Here is a 20114-nt window from a genome sequence, read left to right on the forward strand (position 1 = left end):
CGTCCCAGTGTTATGACAAAGCCTTTCTGAATGTTTCTTGCTCCTTATTTTTGCACCATTTATCAATGCCCAATTTGTCACTTCTGCCAATAAATCTGGACCCACATTCTGAAGCACATGGAGACAAACATCACCAGAAAGCAGAGTTTCTAAATTAATATATCACTTGGATTATTACAAAATCTTGTTAAATGTCAGGAATGCTGCTGAGACTATCAAGTGAGGATGGAATGAATGAATTATGAGTCACTAGTACTCACATAATCATGATGGATGGAGCTGCCAGGAACAATTACCTGGTAAATGATGTACTGTTTTGAATGTTTGGACATCAGCAATGGATTGCAATATTTTCTAAATGAATGAGTGAACAGTAGGACCAAGAACCTGAAGATGACCACTTTTGATACTGTAACTAAAAGTTAGTTAATCGGACATGATAATATGGCATGAACTAAAAAGGAATGAGGCTAATGCTCAAGACTAAATCAAATTGATAGTCAGAAAGACAGAGAAATGTCCTTGTGCCTTTAATTGAATAACAAAAAAAATACTCCAGCACTTGTAGTTCAAAACAGCAAAATTATACTTTTAGATTTTGAAGCATCGACTTGACGAGAAGAAAATGAAATTGCATTGCAGTAGTTGAAAGCAAAATCAAATAAATATTGATGGAGACATTTGAAATTAACAACTTTCACAAAATTGTGACATGATATAAAGGAGAGATTTGTGTTGACGTGTCTGTCATAGGACATTCTGATGTTATAGTGCTTGAATTACGTGTAAATTTTAGTCGTCATTGCAATGCAGAAATGTGGCACTTAATGTTCGTATAGTCTGGCTCCACAAATAGATTTGAGATGAATAAGCAGATCATCAGCTTAAAAGCTAAATTTTGGCATGTGTTACGTTTTCCCCCCAATCCACTCCAGATTTACGCAGAAAAATGAAAACTGCTACAATGGAACATTTGCAAAATAGTATTGCAGAATTATTTATGCCTCTATTGCAGCTTGCAGGTGAATCCTCCCGTATATATCAATAAATAATCAAATGCCAAGATATGGGAGTATCCAACGTTGATATTGGAATCATGATCATGATGACCATATTACACAGTCACAATTGTGGATTTCTTATCTCTTTAATGTGAGCAGTTAGGTGGCATGCTAATAGCTTGTAGGCAATAAACCCATTAAGAAATAGCAGGGGAAGTTCTACTGAACTTTTATTTTCTACTAACCAAAATCACATCAGCTGGGTTTGCAAATTTAAGTGTTTTATGAGGAATTGTGCACAATTTCAACATTACAAGTGAAATTGTGGTAAATTTATCAACCTTTTCAATGCATTATTAATTAATGGAAAATGGGCAAGTAATTTTATTTGTCAGTTAATGGGTAGATTTTTGGAACTTAGCACAATGTTTAAAATTAATGAAGGGTTTGGTATTTAGCCTTGCTGTGTGGAGCTAACGAGGATTCAGGTTTACTCTTAAATGTGAGTTTCCAATCCATCAGGTTGAATATATCTTTCAAGAAATTGTTGCATGGGATTAGCTTTCTGTTGATTCAAAACATGGCTGAACCCACCCATCATATGGCTTCTGTGTATAACAACTTGACAGATGGATCGTATTTCACAAAATGTGCAATTACTGCTTCTCTTGTCTATGTAAGATGTGATCTTTTTTTTGAAAACGGTATGGTGAAAAAGGTCAGATTTAGAAATATTTATCTTTGTCATTTTACTTCCTTGCTTTTAACTTTCATGCTGTTATTTTTGCAGATTAGTTTGGTTGTGTTGGCAGCATTGTTGTCTGATAGTCAGAAAATTGCAGGTTTCTGCCTCACCCCTGGAATTTGAGTTTGTTTCAGCTGGTCTAGAAGCATTCCTGGAGAGCATATCCAATTCAAGTTACTAAATGTTCTTGGTTCAATGTTAGAAAGGGAAATGCAAGATGGTTGCACATATGGAAATTGCCTAAAAAATTGTGGTGGAATTTATGTTAAAGATCGTGCCATCTCTAAGTAATCTTTTCATGGACATAACCAGACTGGTTTAGTTAGAGATGTTTGTGACCATGTCAACTGTAGCTCTGTTTTGCTAATAGTAATTTTAGAATGAAACATTGCAACTTATTCAGTGTGTAATAAAGGAGACTAGGGAGCCATCTGCAAAGGTCACTCTAAGTCTATCAATTGATTATAGTCTGTTTAGATTGGTCTATTGAACAATTATAACAAAGCTCTGTACTTTATTCAATGGCATCCGATACAGACAATAATTCAGTCTGAAGAAAGGTCTCGACCCGAAACGTCACCCATTCCTTCTCTCCCGAGATGCTGCCTGACCTGCTGAGTTACTCCAGCATTTTGTGAATAAATCGATTTGTACCAGCATCTGCAGTTATTTTCTTATACAGACAATAACATCATGTCTCTAATCCTACATTCAATAAATGAAGTAATTTCCATCAACTACACAGAATAATAATGTTAAAAATTTCAACCCCCTTCATGTGATGAGCAATATTGAATTGGATAGAGCAGTATAGCTGCATATAAGATGTGACTTGATTTATTTAATGGCAATAGTAAGAAACACTCCATCTTGCATGACAGCCTTCCAATTTGCCTGTTAAACCTGCATATTAACTTTGATTGAATGACATACATGTTGTAGTAATCAAAGAGTTTAAAATGTCATCACAAAATGAAAGGATGCAGAGAGTGCCTAATGTTTACAGACATTTATTTATACTATGCTAAATTTTATTCATAACTAGTCAGCAAATGAAGCTATCCATGCCAAATGTAGCAAGATTTGATCAACATTGGATATATGCTCATGTACCAAAGCTACACAAATGCCAGGCAATGGCCATCTCCAACAAGGGAGAGTTTAACCACTCACCTTTGATATCAATATTTGACATTCAATAAATCCCCCATTGTCTCCATCCTGGGATTGAGCTTGGAGGTGTGTGGTTGCCATCGACCAGAAACTTAACTGCACCTGCCATACAAATAGTGTGGCTACAAAAGCAGTTCAGAAGTTGGGTGTTTTGTGCAAGTGACTTTGTCCATCACAAATCCTTTCGGTCATTTTGATGAGTATAGCTCCAGCAATACATAATGAAGTTGATATTATCTGCGTGTTTAATTGGAACTTCATCCTAAATATTTTATTTCTTCCTCTACCATCACACTGTGGCTGATTTGTGTACTGTCTACAAAATGCATTGTGTTATGTCAGCTTGGCTACGGCTGTCGGTTCTCTTCCACGTCTTGCACAATTCTGATTTGGAAATTTATCACCATACCTTCATCGCCTCAATTGCTGCAAAATCAGATTCAAATATACGTGTATTTAATATTGGAATGAATATGATGGGCCTCAGGGCTTGTTTTGTGCTGTGTGACACTCTATTCTCCTACCTAGCATCAGTGTAGGTTCAAGACTGGTGCAGTTCAGAGTGTGCTACCACCACTTTCTCAAGACCATTTAGGAAGTGAGTAATAAAGGCTAACTTTGCTAATAATGTCCCCTGAATAATGTATCATTGAAAATAATAATTTTCCACTGTATTTTAAGGAAATTTATTGCAGCTATAAAATTTATGCATTTTTAGTTGAGAGTGTATTTTTAAAACTGTAGAAAGGCATAATTATGACTGGGCAAAATATCTCTACCTTAAGACACTAACTGTATGTTTATTGCGGTTACTTCATGCAAACATTGTAAAATTTTAAAAGATTTTAAACATTGGAGAGAGGGCAGGAACGGGGTACTGATTGTGGATGGTCAGCCATGATCACATTGAATGGCGGTGCTGGCTCGAAGGGCCAAATGTACTCCTGCACTTATTGTCTATTGTTTATTGTTTAATTACTATATTATGTATAATAATTGATTGAGACAACTCTCGAGGGGCTGATTTATAAGTTTGTACACAACACAAAAATTGGCAGAATTGTGGATAGTAAAGAAGATTGTCATTGGATGTAGAAGAATGCAGAAAGGAGAAGTATGCAGTAAATGGCAAGACCTGAGCTGCAGTGATTTACAGATGGATCTTGTGGTGCAAGAAAGCTCTGAAAGTGATAATACAAGTGGATACGGTAGTAAAGAAGGTACATTGCGTGCTTGCCTTCATTGTTCAGGGCACTGAGTATAGAGGTAGGGAAGTCCTGTTCGAGCAGTATAAACTTTGGTCAGGCCACATTTGGTGTATCATGTACATTTCTGGTTGCTGCATTATTGGAAGGATGTGGGGGCTGAGCAGAGGGTTTAAGAGGGTTTAAGAGGATGTTGCTTGGATTAGAGGGTATTAGCTATCATAAGATCGTGGATCACAAGAAATAGGAGGAGAATTTGGCCATTTGGCCCATCGAGTCTGCTCTGCCATTTGGCACCCTTACTAATCAAAAATATATCAATCTACACTTTAAAAATACCCAAAGTCTTGACCTCCACCACCGTCTGTGACAATGAATTCACTATCCTCTGACTAAAGAAATTCTTCCTCATCTCCAATTTAAAGGTACATCCTTTTATTCTGAGGCTGGGCCCACTGGTCCTAGATTCATCCACTACTGGAAACATCCTCTCCACATCTACTCTATCTATGCCTTTCACTATTTGGCAAGTTTCAATGAGATCCCTCCTCATCTGTCTAAACTCCAGAGAGCACAGGCTCGGAGCCATCAAACGGAACCATCAAACAAATGTTAACCCAATCATCCGTAGGATTATTCTCGTAAACCTCCTTTGGGCCCTCTCGAATGCCAGCACATCCTTCCTCAGATATGCAGCCCCAAACAATATTCCAAATGGAGTCTGAGTAGTGCCTTATAAAGCCTCAGTATTACATCCTTAATTTTAAATTCTAGTCCTGTCAAAATGAATGCTAACATTGCATTTGCCTTTCTTACCACTGACTCAACCTGCAAATTAACCTTTTGTCAATCCTGCACCAGTACTCCCAAGTTTCTTTGCAACTCCGATTTCTGAATCTTCACCCCATTTAGAAAGTAGTTTCCTCTTTTATTCCTTCCACGAAAGTGCATGACCATACACTTTACTACATTTCAATTCCATTTGCCAATTCTTCCAACCTGTCCAAGTCCTTACGCAGACTCCCTGCCTCCTCAACACTAACTGCCCTATTTTATATCATACACGACTTGGTCACAAAGCTATCAATTCCTTCATCCAGATCATTAACATATAATATGAAAAGTAGTGGACCCAACACCGACCCCTGCTCTGTAGTCACCACCCCTCTTCTCAAATTGGCCCCCATGTTGCCTGACGTTTGGGCTCTTGTCCCTTTCTGTCCTATTTCTTATTCTGGATCCTGCACTCACCTTCCCTTTAACTTTATTCATACTTTTCCAATCTGTTGACCCCCCCTCCACTATTTAGTTTAAATAAGGAGATGTTGGACACATTTGCCACTCAAGATAATCTTGAACTGATGCAGAAAAATGATATGTAAGTGGCACTTTTGGAAAAGAAGTAACTGTTAGCACAAGGTCTTTGTGGGTTGAATTCCTTGAGATAGTGATGACTTTTGCTTCTAACTTATTGAGTTATGTAAGACCTCCACAGACTGTTGACAAACGTGAATAGCATGGGTTTCTGCAGGCTGAAGTTCAGCATCAGGTTGAGGTTATTTACACTGCTCCTTTTCTTGAACGTGTTCCCATACTGGGAAAAGGTCAAACTGACTGTCAAAATCTATATTTCACATAACTGAATTCCTGGAACAAAACCAGGAACTATTGCATTTTTTTTCTTGTCGCCACTCTCTTAAAACTTGGGGCTGCTGAGACTCATTGTAAACCTCCTTCCAAAATGTTCATTGGGATTAACAAGATGATCATGGATCAAATATCGTATTCCTGAAATAATGTAAGATGCAAAATGAATAAAAGTCCGTTCTTTCCTGGCTTTTTCAACCAATTAAATAAATAAAGGAGTACACGGGAGACTGCAGATGCTGAAATTTTGAGCAAAATAAAGTAAACTGCTGAAGGAACTCAGTGGGTCAGGCAGCATCCGTGGAGGTAAATGGACAGATCAGTTTTGGCCAGGACTCTTCATTCTGAGTTTCTTCAGCAGCTTTCTTTTAATAAATAAAGCAAGTTATTTTTAGATGAATTGTTTAACATAAATGTTACTGAACAGCAGTTAGTGCTTCACAGAATACCGAGTTGCTCTTGCCACTTATTATTTCATGCATGTAACACAAGTATGCAATGTAAAGGTGATTTTGAATTGAACTGATATAAACCTTTAAAATAATGAACATCAAAAATTATTTCAAATTCAAATTAAACTTTGGCTTAATTTATTATGTTCTTGCATAATTAAGTGAATGTAGGAGGGATTAATAAGTTTGTAGATGACACAAATATTAGTGGTGGTATTGATAATGTATTGGTGGAGGTATTGAAGAGTGTTCTCGGATTACAGGATCATGAACATAAATTGATAAGATCAGTAGAACAATTGCAGAAAGAATTTCACCCTGAGATGATGCATTTTGGGATAACTGCTTGGGCTCTGCACAATGTTTGGTGGAGTTCTAGGGAATATTGAGAAACAGAAGGGCATTACTGTATAAACCCAAGAATTCTTAAGAAGGTAGCAAAGTTTGTTAAGGTGGTTAAGAAAATATGCGTTAATTGCCTGTATTAACCAGGGCACAGAATGCAAGAACAAATGTAGACACAATGCTGAAGTAACTCAGCGGGTCAGGCAGCATCTCGGGAGAGAAGGAATGGGTGACGTTTCGGGTCGAGATCCTTCTTCAGACAATTCTTCCTATGCAAGAACAAATGTTTGGTACATTGTCTGAAACATTTGTTCGGCCACAGGCGGGAAACAGAACTGTACAGACTATGGGAAAGACACGATTGCAGTAGAGAAGAGATTAATTAAGACATTGCTTGGTATGGAATGGTTTAGTTATGGGGATAAACTGGCTTTGAAGATTAGGGAAGATAGACACAAAAAGCTGGAGTAACTCAGCAGGACAGGCAGCATCTCTGGAGAGGAGGAACGGGTGACGTTTCGGGTCGAGGCCCTTCTTCCTGAAGTTGGGGGTATACAAAATTATGAATGCACGGATAAAATACATCGTAGAAATTTGCTTATAGTCGAAGTTTATGGTTCCAGAGGACATGGGATTAAGATAAGCGATGGGAGATTTAAGAGGGATCAGCGGAAGAATATTTTTCACTGGAAAGAATATTCACAATTTGGAATGCTGCCTGAGGGGATGGTGGAGGCAGAAACTATGATAGTGTTTAAGACAGGGCTAAGTACTGGTAAACAGGATTGGTATAGATAGATTTTTGATAGTTCATATAGATATGGTGGGAGGAACGAACCGTTTCTGTGCTGTTTGCTCCTATGAAGGAAAGGATTCATTATTTTTATTCTTGTTTATGATATGTTGGCTTGTCTTATGCTGTTAGTCATTCGAACATATGAACCTTTCTCAAATGTAGAATTTGAAACACTCAGCTACCACTCTCCTTGGAGCTCTTGCCTTAAATCCTGGAATCAGAAATCTTGAGTTTGTTTTGAGTCATGTGTCCTTGTGTATATAGACAATAGACAATAGGTGCAGGAGTAGGCCATTCGGTCCTTCGAGCCAGCACCGCCATTCAATGTGATCATGGCTGATCATTCTCAATCAGTACCCCGTTCCTGCTTTCTCCCCATACCCCCTGACTCCGCTATCCTTAAGAGCTCTATCTAGCTCTCTCTTGAATGTATTCAGAGAATTGGCCTCCACTGCCCTCTGAGGCAGAGAATTCCACAGATTCACAACTCTCTGACTAAAAATGTTTTTCCTCATCTCTGTTCTAAATGGCCTACCCCTTATTCTTAAACTGTGGACTTGCTGTTATATTTTGTTTGAAAGCTCTCTTGTGATGTATTCTCCAATGTTAAAAGAATTGGGTTTGATCTAATTATCTTTGTTTAGCTATTGGTTAGGTTGTTAAATCTTTCCTGTTCCTGTGTTCATGAATTTTGACTTGCTTTCAGAGATATGATGCCAAATAAAATCCGTCAATCACATCAGACAATCTGTTCCATTGTTTCAGATCTTCGTGAATCCTACTTTCTCCAATGATTGATCAGCTGGCCATTACTTTTGATGTTGTCTGCCAATTTTGTAAGTATTCTACTTGTTCAAAATTAATGTACGGTAGGTAAGCCCTTGTTATAATGGACCGGGGCGGGGGGGGGGGGGGGGGGGGGGAGAGAAGATGCTGTCCGTTATTAGAAACATAGAAAATAGGTGCAGGAGTAGGCCATTCGGCCCTTTGAGCCTGCACCACCATTCAATCTGATCATGGCTGATCATCCAGCTCAGTAGCCTGTACCTGCCTTCTCTCCATACCCCCTGATCCCTTTAGCAAAAAGGGCCACATCTAACTCCCTCTTAAATATAGCCAATGTACTGGCCTCAACTACCTTCTGTGGCAGCGAATTCCACAGACTCACCACTCTCTGTGTGAAGAAATGTTTTCTCATCTCGGTCCTAAAAGACTTCTCCCTTATCCTTAAGCTGTGACCCCTGGTTCTGGACTCCCCCAACATCGGGAACAATCTTCCCGCATCTAGCCTCCCCAACCCCTTAAGAATATTATATGTTTCTATAAGATCCCCCCTCAGTCTTCTAAATTCCAGCGAGTACAAGCCCAGTCTATCCAGTCTTTCCTCATATGGATCCAAAATGGCGGCGCTGCCATAGCAGCTGCGGCTTACCTGCGGTCCATTTGTCTTTGTGTTTTTGTTGTTTTTTTGTCTTAATTGTAGTTGTGATGTCGTGTTTTTGTGTTTGTGTACTATGTGTGTATGTGGGGGGAGAGGGGGAACTGTAAAATTGTAAATAGGTGTCCCTTCCGAACGGAGACCCGACCTTTGTTTTCTGGGTGGTGTCTCCGTTCCTGCTGCGGCCTACCATCGGCCCAACTCCTGGAGCTGGCGCCTTCCAGGGCTCCGGTTCGCAGAGCCCGCGGATCGGACTTGCCATCAGCGGAGCCGGCCGTCCTCGGAGGCTGCGGGAGCGGCTGCGACTCGCCTTAGGCTCGGGCCGCGTGGATGCCGACATCGGGAGCTCCGGCAGCGGTAGCGGGTTCGCCCGCCCCGGATCGCGGGGCTTGGGTCGCGGACATTTCACCGTCCGGCGCGGCCTAAGATAGGCCGCGGGATATTTCTCCGCTGGGCGGGGGCTTCAATGTCGGGAGCCACGACCGCTCCGACGTGCAGCAACAGCGGCAGCGTGTTCGCCCGCCCCGGATCGGACTTATCATCAGCGGAGCCGGCCGTGTTCGGAGGCTGCGGGAGCGGCTGGGACTCGCCTTGGGCTCCGGCCGCTGCGGACCGTCCGGCGCGGCCTGCAACCACAACAACCTGACTGCGGGAGAGGACAGCAGGAGATGGGAAAGACATTGTGGCCTTCCATCACAGTGAGGAGAGGACTGGAGGAGACTCACTGTGATGGATGTTTCTTTGATGGATGTTTCTTTTTTTTTGTGTGTTTTAGGGGTTGTGTAATTTTAATGCCTATTTAATGCTTTTATTGTTGGACTGTGGGTTACTGAATTTCGTCCAATATTGGATGACAAATAAAGCTATCTTGAATCTTCTTGAATCTTGAATATGCAAGTCCCGCCAATTGTCTGCGATAGCTGAGTAAAGTATTATCATTTTATGTACAAGAATCAAAGAACTTGTTCATATACAAAAGGACACAAAGTGCTGGAGTAACTCAGAAGGTCAGCCAACATCTCTGGAGAACGTGGAGAGGTGACATTTCGGGTCGAGATCCTTCTTTAGATTGATTCAATCTGCTGGGTTACTCCAGTATTTTGTGTCATTTCACCTTAAAACCAGACACCGATGCTGCTGGTCTGCACCAGTGAGTTCTTCACCAACTGATGCACCGTCCGGTTGACACGGCTGTTGTTTTGGCTCGCGTTGCAGTCCCTGTCCATGGGCCGTCCCACAGACAGGACATGCTCAGTCACCATGGGGCTCCTGCCCTTTCACCAGCTGCCCGCTTCTTCCTGTTGGCCGTTGCTTTATCCATTCCCCGCTCACCCATCTCCTCCTCCATCCGTCGCTTTTCCCCACTTCACTGCTCCCTGCTCCCCTGCCGTTGCCGCTGCCTCCTTCTCCCTCACAGTCGCCGACATTTTCCAAGGTGGAGTATGTCAGTGACTCTGGGGAAGGAGGAGGAGGTGGTGGTGGTGGAGAAGGGGAGAGGCCGAGTGGAGAAAGCGACAGGACAAAGAGAGGGAGGTGGCAGTGAAGAGGGGGTGAAAGCCCCATGGTGACTGAGCCCGTCCTGTCGGTAGCAGTGGTCTGAAGGAATTGCTGCCAGCCAGGGGTTATAATACGAGTCATTAACAACAGCTGCATTAACTGGAACGTATGGCAGCTGGTGAAGAAAGGCATTGGCGATGTCTGCTATAACCAAAATCTGTCATTAAGGGGTCTGTTCCAACAAAAGTTTACTGTATACACTGTGCCTAAAACAAACTACTATGGAACTCCACATGAGGTTCTTTAAATTGTGGATTTTGCTTTGCCAAAGGCTACTATTTTCTAGTTGATCTTTAGTCTTAATATTGCTTTAATTTGGATTGTATGATTTATTTTGTCTGAGAGTTCTGTAATTTTATCGAAAACCTTTAGAAAATCGTCAATAATTATATCGAATGAAAAACTGAAGCAAATTGATTATTGTGAAACAGTTTGAATCTTACTCAATTTTTTTATGGTCATGATGTGCGTGCCATCCTTGAGACAATCTCTCTGTTCCAGTTGCGAGGTTATTTACTGATGTACAATTAATCTTGACATGATATAAAGATTAGACCTCAAAAATGATGATTTCTCTCTTGAAATATAATGTCATATTTTGAGCAATGACATTTCTGCTATAAGGTGTAATATCTAATTTATGTTATGGAAACATGCAAATAATGGATTGGGGAAAACTGTTTGCAATATGCAGGTTGAATAAATATAATGCGATTTCATACCACTTAAAAGTTACTTTGGAAATTGATAAGCAGAAAAAAAAATGTTTCGGTTTTAAACAATGTTGGGGAATCCATATAACCGGCAAACAGTAATTAAACATTATTGTCTCATAAGATTATTATGCAAAATATAACACAGCCTTTAATATTGTTAGTTTGCAGTAGCACAAATAAACTTAGTTATTTAAAAGACTTTTATTTTTTTAAATCCTGTGGGGAACGTTTACTTTATTGGATTCTGTTTTATAATCAATCTATTACAAACGTATTAGGTGAACCACAAAGCATTTATTGAAACCCATGCTGAGTGAACAATACATAATGTTGTACTCCTGGTATCAGCTTACAGACAGACCACTAAACTAAAGGGATGAGCAGGCTGTTATCAGTGACTGCAGTCCTATTCAAATGCAGGACTGGAGTACCTGGTGGAATGTGTATCATGCATAAGATATGTGGTGAAGGTCATATTGACAGAGATAAATGTGGTTGATCTACATCCTTCCTCTTAAGGAAGGAAATCACAATTAAACAAACATAAAGTGGAAAATATGGAAAAACACCAAAATGAGGGGAGTGCACTTTACTTTGCGTATTGTACGCTGAGAGCAGCAAGTGAGAAGACAGTTCACCGACAGTAAAAGCACGGTCCTTGTACTAGTCATTGTACTTTGGATTCGGCTTGCAGATGCGACCTGCGCGCATACAGTACCAACCGTCACCTCCCTTCACCGAAGATTGAATATGAGAAGGGAGTGATACCGCAGGTCTGACCGGTGTTGAGGGTGAGGATGGAGACGTCTGCAGCAGCCGGGGAGGCATCTGGACCGGGGTCAGCTGGCAGTTGTGGGACCGAGGGGCTAGAACCGTTGCTTTTCCCAGGTGTGCCGCATGGGGTGGTGTGGGCGTTTAATGGCAGTGTTTAAGTCCTTGGGATTGATGCAAATTCGTATTTCATCTGTGTTTTTCTTGGTTGCTGCAACCATGGTCGAGACCCAGGCAGATGGATCATTGACAGGGGCAATCACCCAGAGTTTCCATCCTGGTAAGTTCGTTCTGAACGCGGTCTCGCATGTCATGCGGGACCTGGTGAGGGGTGCGGACAACTGGCGTGACCTCTGGGTCAGTTACAATGGTGTACTTGTGGGGGAGTTTGCCAAGTTTGTTATCAAAGAGGTCTTGGTACTGTGAGAGGAATTGTTTGCAAGCGGACAACCTGTCCCTTGGTCAGTGGCGGAAGCTGTGTGCTTGACTTGTCTGGTTGTGACCCCTACCGAATCTATCCGAGACCCAGAGGGTTTCCTTAGAAAGTTCCGACAGCTTTGCCAGCTGCGAACCAACTTGGTCATGGAGCACCACAGATTCTTTTCACGGAACCAGAAGGAAGACGAACCAGTCGAATACTATAACAGTTCCCTGAAGAACATCGCTGGCAGATGCCAATTCGGTGATCTACGCGACGACCTCATCCGTGGCAGACTCGCGTATGTCATCCTGAATGATAAGGTGAAACGTGAGTTACTCTGGGACGAGGAGCTTACTCTACTTAAAGCCGAGCGTGCCTGTCGGATTGCCGAGCTAACCGAACCCACACCAAGTCTCTAGGACCTGGATCCTACTTCTGACACCATGTTTTGTAATCAATCCATTACAAACGTATTAGGTGAACCACAAAGCATTTATTGAAACCCATGCTGAGTGAACAATACATAATGTTGCACTCCTGGTATCAGCTTACAGATAGACTACCAAACTAAAGGGACGAGCAGGTTGTTATCAGTGACTGTAGTCCTATTCAAATCCCGGACTGGAGTACCTGGTGGAATGTGTATCATGCATAAGATATGTGGTGAAGGTCATATTGACAGAGATAAATGTGGTTGATCTACAGATTCCTTGTATGTTGCAAAACATATTTGGCTAATAAAGTATGATTATGATTACTGAAACACTGTTCTCTAACTCCCTTTTCCCTCTTTGGCACAATTGACTTTTTAATGCAATTTTCTATATGTTGCAAAACTAGCTGCATAATATTTTTAAACAGCTTGAGATCTTAAAATATTTTCTATAGCATTATTTAAATTATAGATTTGGACATAATGTGAAATGTAATTGTATTTATGTCTTCTCGTGTGTTCAGAAATTAGATTGGGTAGTGGCAGGGATTGCATGCTAAGCAATTAAAATGGACAACCAGGTATTTGCCTTGTGGATTCCAATGTCTATACACATAACCATTTTTCAGGCTGCAGTCTGGTGAAGTGGTTATCAGTCAGCATGCTTCTTCTTCTTGCGTATGGCGTGCACAGCCTAAAGTTGTAGGTCAAGGGTAGACATCCAGGCCAGGCCAGCATCAGTTGCTGGGTAGATGGCCTTGATGCCACCAGGGAAAAGCCTCAGTGAGCAGTCATTCACGATGTGTGGGATAGTCTGGTCTTGATATCAATAGACAATAGGTGCAGGAGTAGGCCATTCGGCCCTTCGAGCCAGCACCGCCATTCAATATGATCATGGCTGATCATCCACAATCAGTACCTGTTCCTGCCTTCTCCCCATACCCCCTTGACTCTGTTATCATTAAGAGCTCTATCTAACTCTCTCTTGAAAGCATCCAGAGAATTGTCCTCCACTGCCTTCTGAGGCAAAAGATTCCACAGATTTACAACTCTGAGTGAAAAAGGTTTTCCTCATCTCCGTTCTAAATGGCCTACCCCTTATTCTTAAACTCTGGCCCCTGGTTCTGGACTCCCCCAATTTCCCAGGCTTAAGGATGGCGATGATCTTAGACTCTCTCCAGTCCTTGGGGATAATTCCTCTACAATGGACATGGGTGAAAAAAGCAGCCAACCAGTTGCGTTCTTGGGGGCCAAGGTTCTTCAGAAATTCAGGGTAAATCCCATCAACTTCTGCTGCTTTCCCAGTTTTAGTAGAGGACAGGCCTTTGTCTACATCAACTGGTGTGTATGGATTAGAAAGGCAGCTAGAGGATGGTGAAGAAGAAGTGATGGTCAGCATGCTGTGAGTTGGTTTGTGGAACGTTTGGTGTTTGTCATTGCTACTCCCTTTTTTTTTTTAAATGGCCAAGTCGAGGTCACAGTGCTGGTGATGAGCAATGGAAGCAAAATTTGATGCTCTTTCGTATATAAGTGACTATTTGCAAACTTAACTCAGCACTGTAAGGGAAAAATAAGATTATATCTGGCTGTCACGGGCAATGTTCAGCTTTCAAAAAGAATTTAAAATTGCTGTAGAGAGATGTGTTTTCAGGTGTTATTATTTTACCTTTCGAGTAAAATATCTTGAGTAAGGTAAATGCAATATGAAAAACTGAAATAGAGCGCGGCACGGTAGCGCAGCGGTAGAGTTGCTGCTTTACAGCGAATGCAGCGCCGGAGACTCAGGTTCGATCCTGACTACGGGTGTTGCACTGTAAGGAGTTTGTACGTTCTCCCCGTGACCTGCATGGGTTTTCTCCGAGATCTTCGGTTTCCTCCCACACTCCAAAGACGTACAGGTATGTAGGTTAATTGGCTGGGTAAATGTAAAAATTGTCCCTAGTGGGTGTAGGATAGTGTTAATGTACGGGGATCGCTGGGCGGCATGGACTTGGTGGGCCGAAAAGGCCTGTTTCCGGCTGTATATATATGATGATGATGATGATGAACATCACAGACTTAATGAATGCAAAACAAAATTATAAGGACTGCATTGTGACTTACAGGCTTGACGTGGAAACTTTCAGAAGTGGAAATACTGGTTTGCTTTTTCTGGAAATCCATTCATGATTGGGATCAATGAAGGCTGTCCAATTTCTGGAACAGTTGTTGCAAAATCGTGCAGTCGAAATCTAATATTGGAATTCTAGGGGGATCAAATTCTAAATGTAATTCATAAATTATAGTCTTCGGCTCAATGTTGTGCCAGTGTGCAATTGTTTTAGATTTTTAGTTGAGATTGCTGTGAATTGTTACATTTTGAGATTAAAGTTAAGAAATTTTGAAGTATCATTCGCCCCTTGCAAATCAACGACCAACTGAACTCTATTGAAATGTCTTGATAACAGATTTTGAAAGACTAGTAAACAGGTTGGAGACTCAATCTCGCTCTAATAGTGATTAGCTTTGATGCACAAATGTATTTAGTAGAAAAGTTGAATGTAAGCAGTAAATTTCATGTCAAAAAGTTGTACATAGCATGTGGCTCTTGAAATTAATGTTATGAATTGCCGCTCTGAAAGTTGCTGCTAAGCTTCCTCTGGTATAAAATAATCTATTATAAACAGAGGTGCAGAAGAGATTGACCAGGCTGTTGGGTGGAAGGAGGGCTGTAATTACTAAAAAAAATTGAATTGGTTGGAATTATTCATCCTGGTACATAGGAGACTGAGGTGTGACTTTGAAGAGGTTTATAAAATTAAGAGGGGCAGAGATAGGATAGATAAATCTTTTTCTTCAGGCAAAAATAATTCCACTTAGGCTCAGGGTTAAGGTGAGAGTAGAGAAATTTAAAGGAGACTGAAGTGATGGTTTCATATAGAATGTGAATATTGGAACAAACTGCCAGAGATGCCGGTAGAGACAGATACAATAACAATGTTTAAAAGGCATTTGGGCAGGTACTAGGATAGGAGAAGCATAGAGGGATGCAGGCCTAATCCGTTTGCATTTTGCCTAGCTATCAGAAATGTCAAATACCCTGGAATATAAAACATAGCACAAAAAGTAAGGAAATTTGTGTTTGGTAGATTATTTCTTTGTTGTAACAATGCTTCTTGGCAATAAATCTTATACCGTTGGAAAGCCTGTTTATTTCCCTTTTAAATGGTGCCACATTTGTAAGGAACATGCATTTGTGGGATGAGCAGCAGAGCTGAGTATATGGGTTGCGCCCATGAAAAATTTGACAAATCTTCTCTGCCAATGCCAAACAGCTTATTCTGCTGTTGCTATTGACTCTTGTTTTGAGCTTCTGGTACCCCCCAGGTGCTGACAATCAGGTGCCTGATTGGCACCTGATTGGCAGCATCTGTGAGCATGGGCCCTGCTACAGTGGTCAGTAGGTGTCTGCTCCAAGAATCGGCATGCCACGTTTGACTGATCTGGATAGGGCCCGTGCGATAGGGCAACTTCAAGCTGGTGTTCCGCAAAACCAAGTTGCGGCATTATTTGGAGTGAGCCCTAGTACCATCTCCAAAGTGAAGGCCAAGTTCCATATAACGGGGGATGTCAGAAGGGGATGTCCCAAGAAGACGACACCCGAAGAAGACCGTTTCCTCACCCTGTCAGCACTTAGGAACCGTAGGCTGTCTTCTACAGATTTGCAGTCAAGGTTTGCAGGACGATATGGCCGACGGCTCTCTGCCAAGACAATTCGGAACAGACTGCACGCAGCCGATCTCCGGTCTCATAGGGCTGCCAGGAGGCCTGCCATGACTGCCCTTCACCGTCAGGCCCGTTTGCACTGGTGTCGGCAACACGTGCACTGGAACCTGAACATGTGGAGGAACGTTATGTTCAGCGATGAGTCCAGATTCTGCCTACGGCAGTTGGATCATAGGGTCAAAGTGTGGAGAAGACGCGGAGAACGCTATGCTGATTGCTGCACCGATAGAGTAACATCTTTTGGTGGAGGCAGTGTGATGGTGTGGAGCGGCATCTCTCTCACTGGAAAAACGAGGCTTGTCATCATTGGAGGCAATCTCAATGCAGAGAGATATCGAGATGAGATTCTGCAACCAGTGGCAATCCCATATCTCCACAGTCTGGGACCGAACTCTATCCTCCAAGATGAAAATGCTCGCCCCCACAGAGCAGGGTTTCTCAGAGACTACCTCCAGAATTTGGGAGTGGAGAGGATGGAATGGCCTGCCAGCAATCCTGACCTCAACCCCATTGAACACTTGTGGGATCAGCTTGGGCGTGCTGTTCGTGCCAGAGTGACCAACACAACCACGTTGGCTGACTTGCGACAAATGCTGGTTGAAGAATGGGATGCCATCCCACAACAGTGTGTGACCAGGCTGGTGACCAGCATGAGGAGGAGGTGCCAGGCTGTTGTGGCTGTGGATGGTTCTTCCACATGCTACTGAGGCTCCTGTTTATTAAATGAATAAATTGTTAAATTGCCAATATGTCTTGTTTCTTCAGACTTCAATCATCCAATCCACCAAACAACACCGAACAAGAGTCAATGGCAGAATAAGCTGTTTGGCATTGGCAGAGAAGATTTGGCAGATTTTTCATGGGCGCAACCCACATACTCAGCTCTGCTGCTCATCCCACAAATGCATGTTCCTTACAAATGTGGCACCATTTAAAAGGGAAATAAACAGGCTTTCCAACGGTATAAGATTTATTGCCAAGAAGCATTGTTACGACAAAGAAATAATCTACCAAACACAAATTTCCTTACTTTTTGTGCTATGTTTAGTTCCCATCCTTGAATATCATGCCTCCCCATCATTGCAATGGTTATTAGATCAAACTTTGCATATTTGTTCTCTCTCAAACTGTTATTCCCCTTCAATCCACACCCCTCCTCCTCTCTGTTATATAATTTGAACCTAAATTTTATTTAGGAATATAAATAATAGGAACCCGAGGGGCAACTTTTCCACAGAGGGTGGTGGGTATATGGAATGAGCTGCCAGAGGAGGTATTTGAGGCAGATACTACAAAATTTAAAAGACATTTGGAAGGTTACATGCAGAATCAGAATCAGAATAACCTCTATTGTCATCCAAAAAAACAAGTCTTACCCACAGTCCAACAATAAGAGCAATAAAAATAAGCAATAACACACACAATAACACACACAATCACAAACCAACACAAAACAAAAAAAAGAAACATCCATCACAGTGAGTCTCCTCCTCACTGGGATGGAAGGCCAGAATGTCTTTTCTCTTCCCCTGCCGTCTTCTCCCGCGGTCAGGCTGTTGAAGTTGCCACGTTCCAGGCCGCGCCGGACGGTGAAAGGTCCGCAGCGGGCCGACCCAACCCCCGCGATTCGGGGTGGGCGAAGACGCTGCCGCTGCACGTCGGGCGGTCATGGCTCCCGACATTGAAGCCCCCGCCGGGCGGAGAAAAATCCCGCAGCCTATTTCAGGCCGCGCCGGACGGTGAAAGGTCCGCGGGGGGCCGACCCAAGCCCCGCGATTCGGGGCGGGCGAAGACGCTGCCGCTGCCGGAGTTCATAGGGAAGGTTCAGAAGAATATAGACAATGCGGGCAGGTGGATCCAGTGCAGATGGTGAAAGAGTTAATGGCTATTAACTTTGCATGATGAAATGCTTGACCATAATAAAATGGTAAGATGAATAAAAAGCCTGAACTCTGAATAATTGATGTTTGCAATGTTGCACCTGGCAGGATATAACTCCTAAATCTTGTACACCAGGCTGATAGTACATCACCCCCTTTTGCCTGGGGAGGTCGTCTTGGAATGATGAGAATAATGTTTCCGCTGAGATTGGGATGTAGTTAATTGCTGACTGATTGTGGAATTGTGCAAACATGACTTCCTGTGGTATAATAAGGATCCTTACCTTTGACTAATGACTTTGTGTGAAACATTTTATGACAGTAGAGTGATAAGAATATTGGGCAGGAAACAATCTGTTATTAATTTGAAGGATATGTTGTGTTAAATATTCTTGCTGCAAATTCTGTGTAAAAATGCTGCGAAAATGCTGTATCTGTGAGTGGAAGCAAGGGGAGTGTTGAGTATGGTCATACACCCTTAGCACTGATCCGCCACTCCCGTCTGACGATAATTAAAGATTTGCTTGGTTTACCTTTAACTGTTTATGTTGTTGTCTGTTTTAAGAAACAAACTTTAACAATGGGACATCTTGGTTGGCATGGGCAAGTGGGGCTGAAGGGCCTGTTTCCATGCTGTATGACTCTGACTCAATTTGCAGACGCAGTTGAAATTCTGGCAGCCAATCATAAGAAGTTTCCTTATAAGGGCTATTTTTGATGTGCTGCCATCACCGCAGAACCTCAAACAATGGGTAGGTGGGGACCCAGCGTGTCCCTTGTGTTCAGAGGTGGCTATGTTAAGGCACATTTTGTCAGGATGTAGAACTAGTCTTTCTCATGTTTACTCAGATCCTGAAAAGAAAAGAGAATGGGTTTCCCTCCAGATATACCGCACTGAAGAGAGATAGAGCAGAAGTTAGATGTTTTACCACCAAAGTGGAAGCAGTAATAAGGTGTGCAAAGGCTTCTTCAGCCCCAGGGCCGAATGGAGTCCCTTGCCAGGTATATAAAAGTGCACCTGATGTGCTTAGATTTTTGTGGCGGCTCTTGCGAATAGTTTGGGAGAATCAGGTTATACCAAGGGTTTGACGTAGAGCAGGGGGATTTTCATTCCCAAGGAGAAAGAGTCTTCAGAGTTATGTAAGAAAATAACTGCAGATGCTGGTACAAATCGAAGGTATTCACAAAATGCTGGAGTAACTCAGCAGGTCAGGCAGCATCTCAGGAGAGAAGGAATGGGTGACGTTTCGGGTCGAGACCCTTCTTCAGACTGATGTCGGAGGCGGGACAAAGGAAGGATATAGGTGGAGACAGGAAGATAGAGGGAGAACTGGGAAGGGGGGGGGGGGAAGAGAGGGACAGAGGAACTATCTAAAGTTAGAGAAGTCAATGTTCATACCGCTGGGCTGCAGGCTGCCCAAGCGAAATATGAGGTGCTGTTCCTCCAATTTCCGGTGGGCCTCACTATGGCACTGGAGGAAGCCCATGACAGAAAGGTCAGACTGGGAGTGGGAGGGGGAGTTGAAGTGCTCAGCCACCGGGAGATCAGGTTGGTTAAGGCGGACTGAGCGAAGGTGTTGAGCGAAACGATCGCCGAGCCTGCGTTTTGTTTCGCCGATATAAAGAAGTTGACATCTTGAGCAGCGGATGCAATAGATGAGGTTGGAGAAGGTGCAGGCGAACCTCTATCTCACCTGGAAAGACTGTTTGGGTCCTTGGATGGAGTTGAGGGGGGAGGTAAAGGAACAGGTGTTGCATCTCCTGTGGTT

At 42.5% G+C, this 20114-nt stretch overlaps 1 protein-coding gene across 5 annotated transcripts in view; it reads left to right on the forward strand.

Annotated features, from left to right (window-relative positions):
- The window catches only part of ralgps2 (Ral GEF with PH domain and SH3 binding motif 2), a 252065-nt gene that overhangs the window by 17208 nt on the left and 214743 nt on the right, over positions 1 to 20114 (forward strand). For 4 of the 5 annotated variants that reach the window (XM_078407415.1, XM_078407417.1, XM_078407420.1 and 1 more), the window contains exon 2: positions 8130 to 8200. The exons of the other annotated variant lie outside the window; for it this stretch is intronic. The gene's annotated coding sequence lies outside the window, so the exon portion shown is untranslated. The remainder of the gene's footprint in view (positions 1 to 8129; positions 8201 to 20114) is intronic. 5 annotated transcript variants of the gene reach the window in all.

The sequence above is a fragment of the Rhinoraja longicauda genome, chromosome 11, assembly GCF_053455715.1.
Source record: "Rhinoraja longicauda isolate Sanriku21f chromosome 11, sRhiLon1.1, whole genome shotgun sequence".
Lineage (NCBI taxonomy): Eukaryota > Metazoa > Chordata > Chondrichthyes > Rajiformes > Arhynchobatidae > Rhinoraja > Rhinoraja longicauda.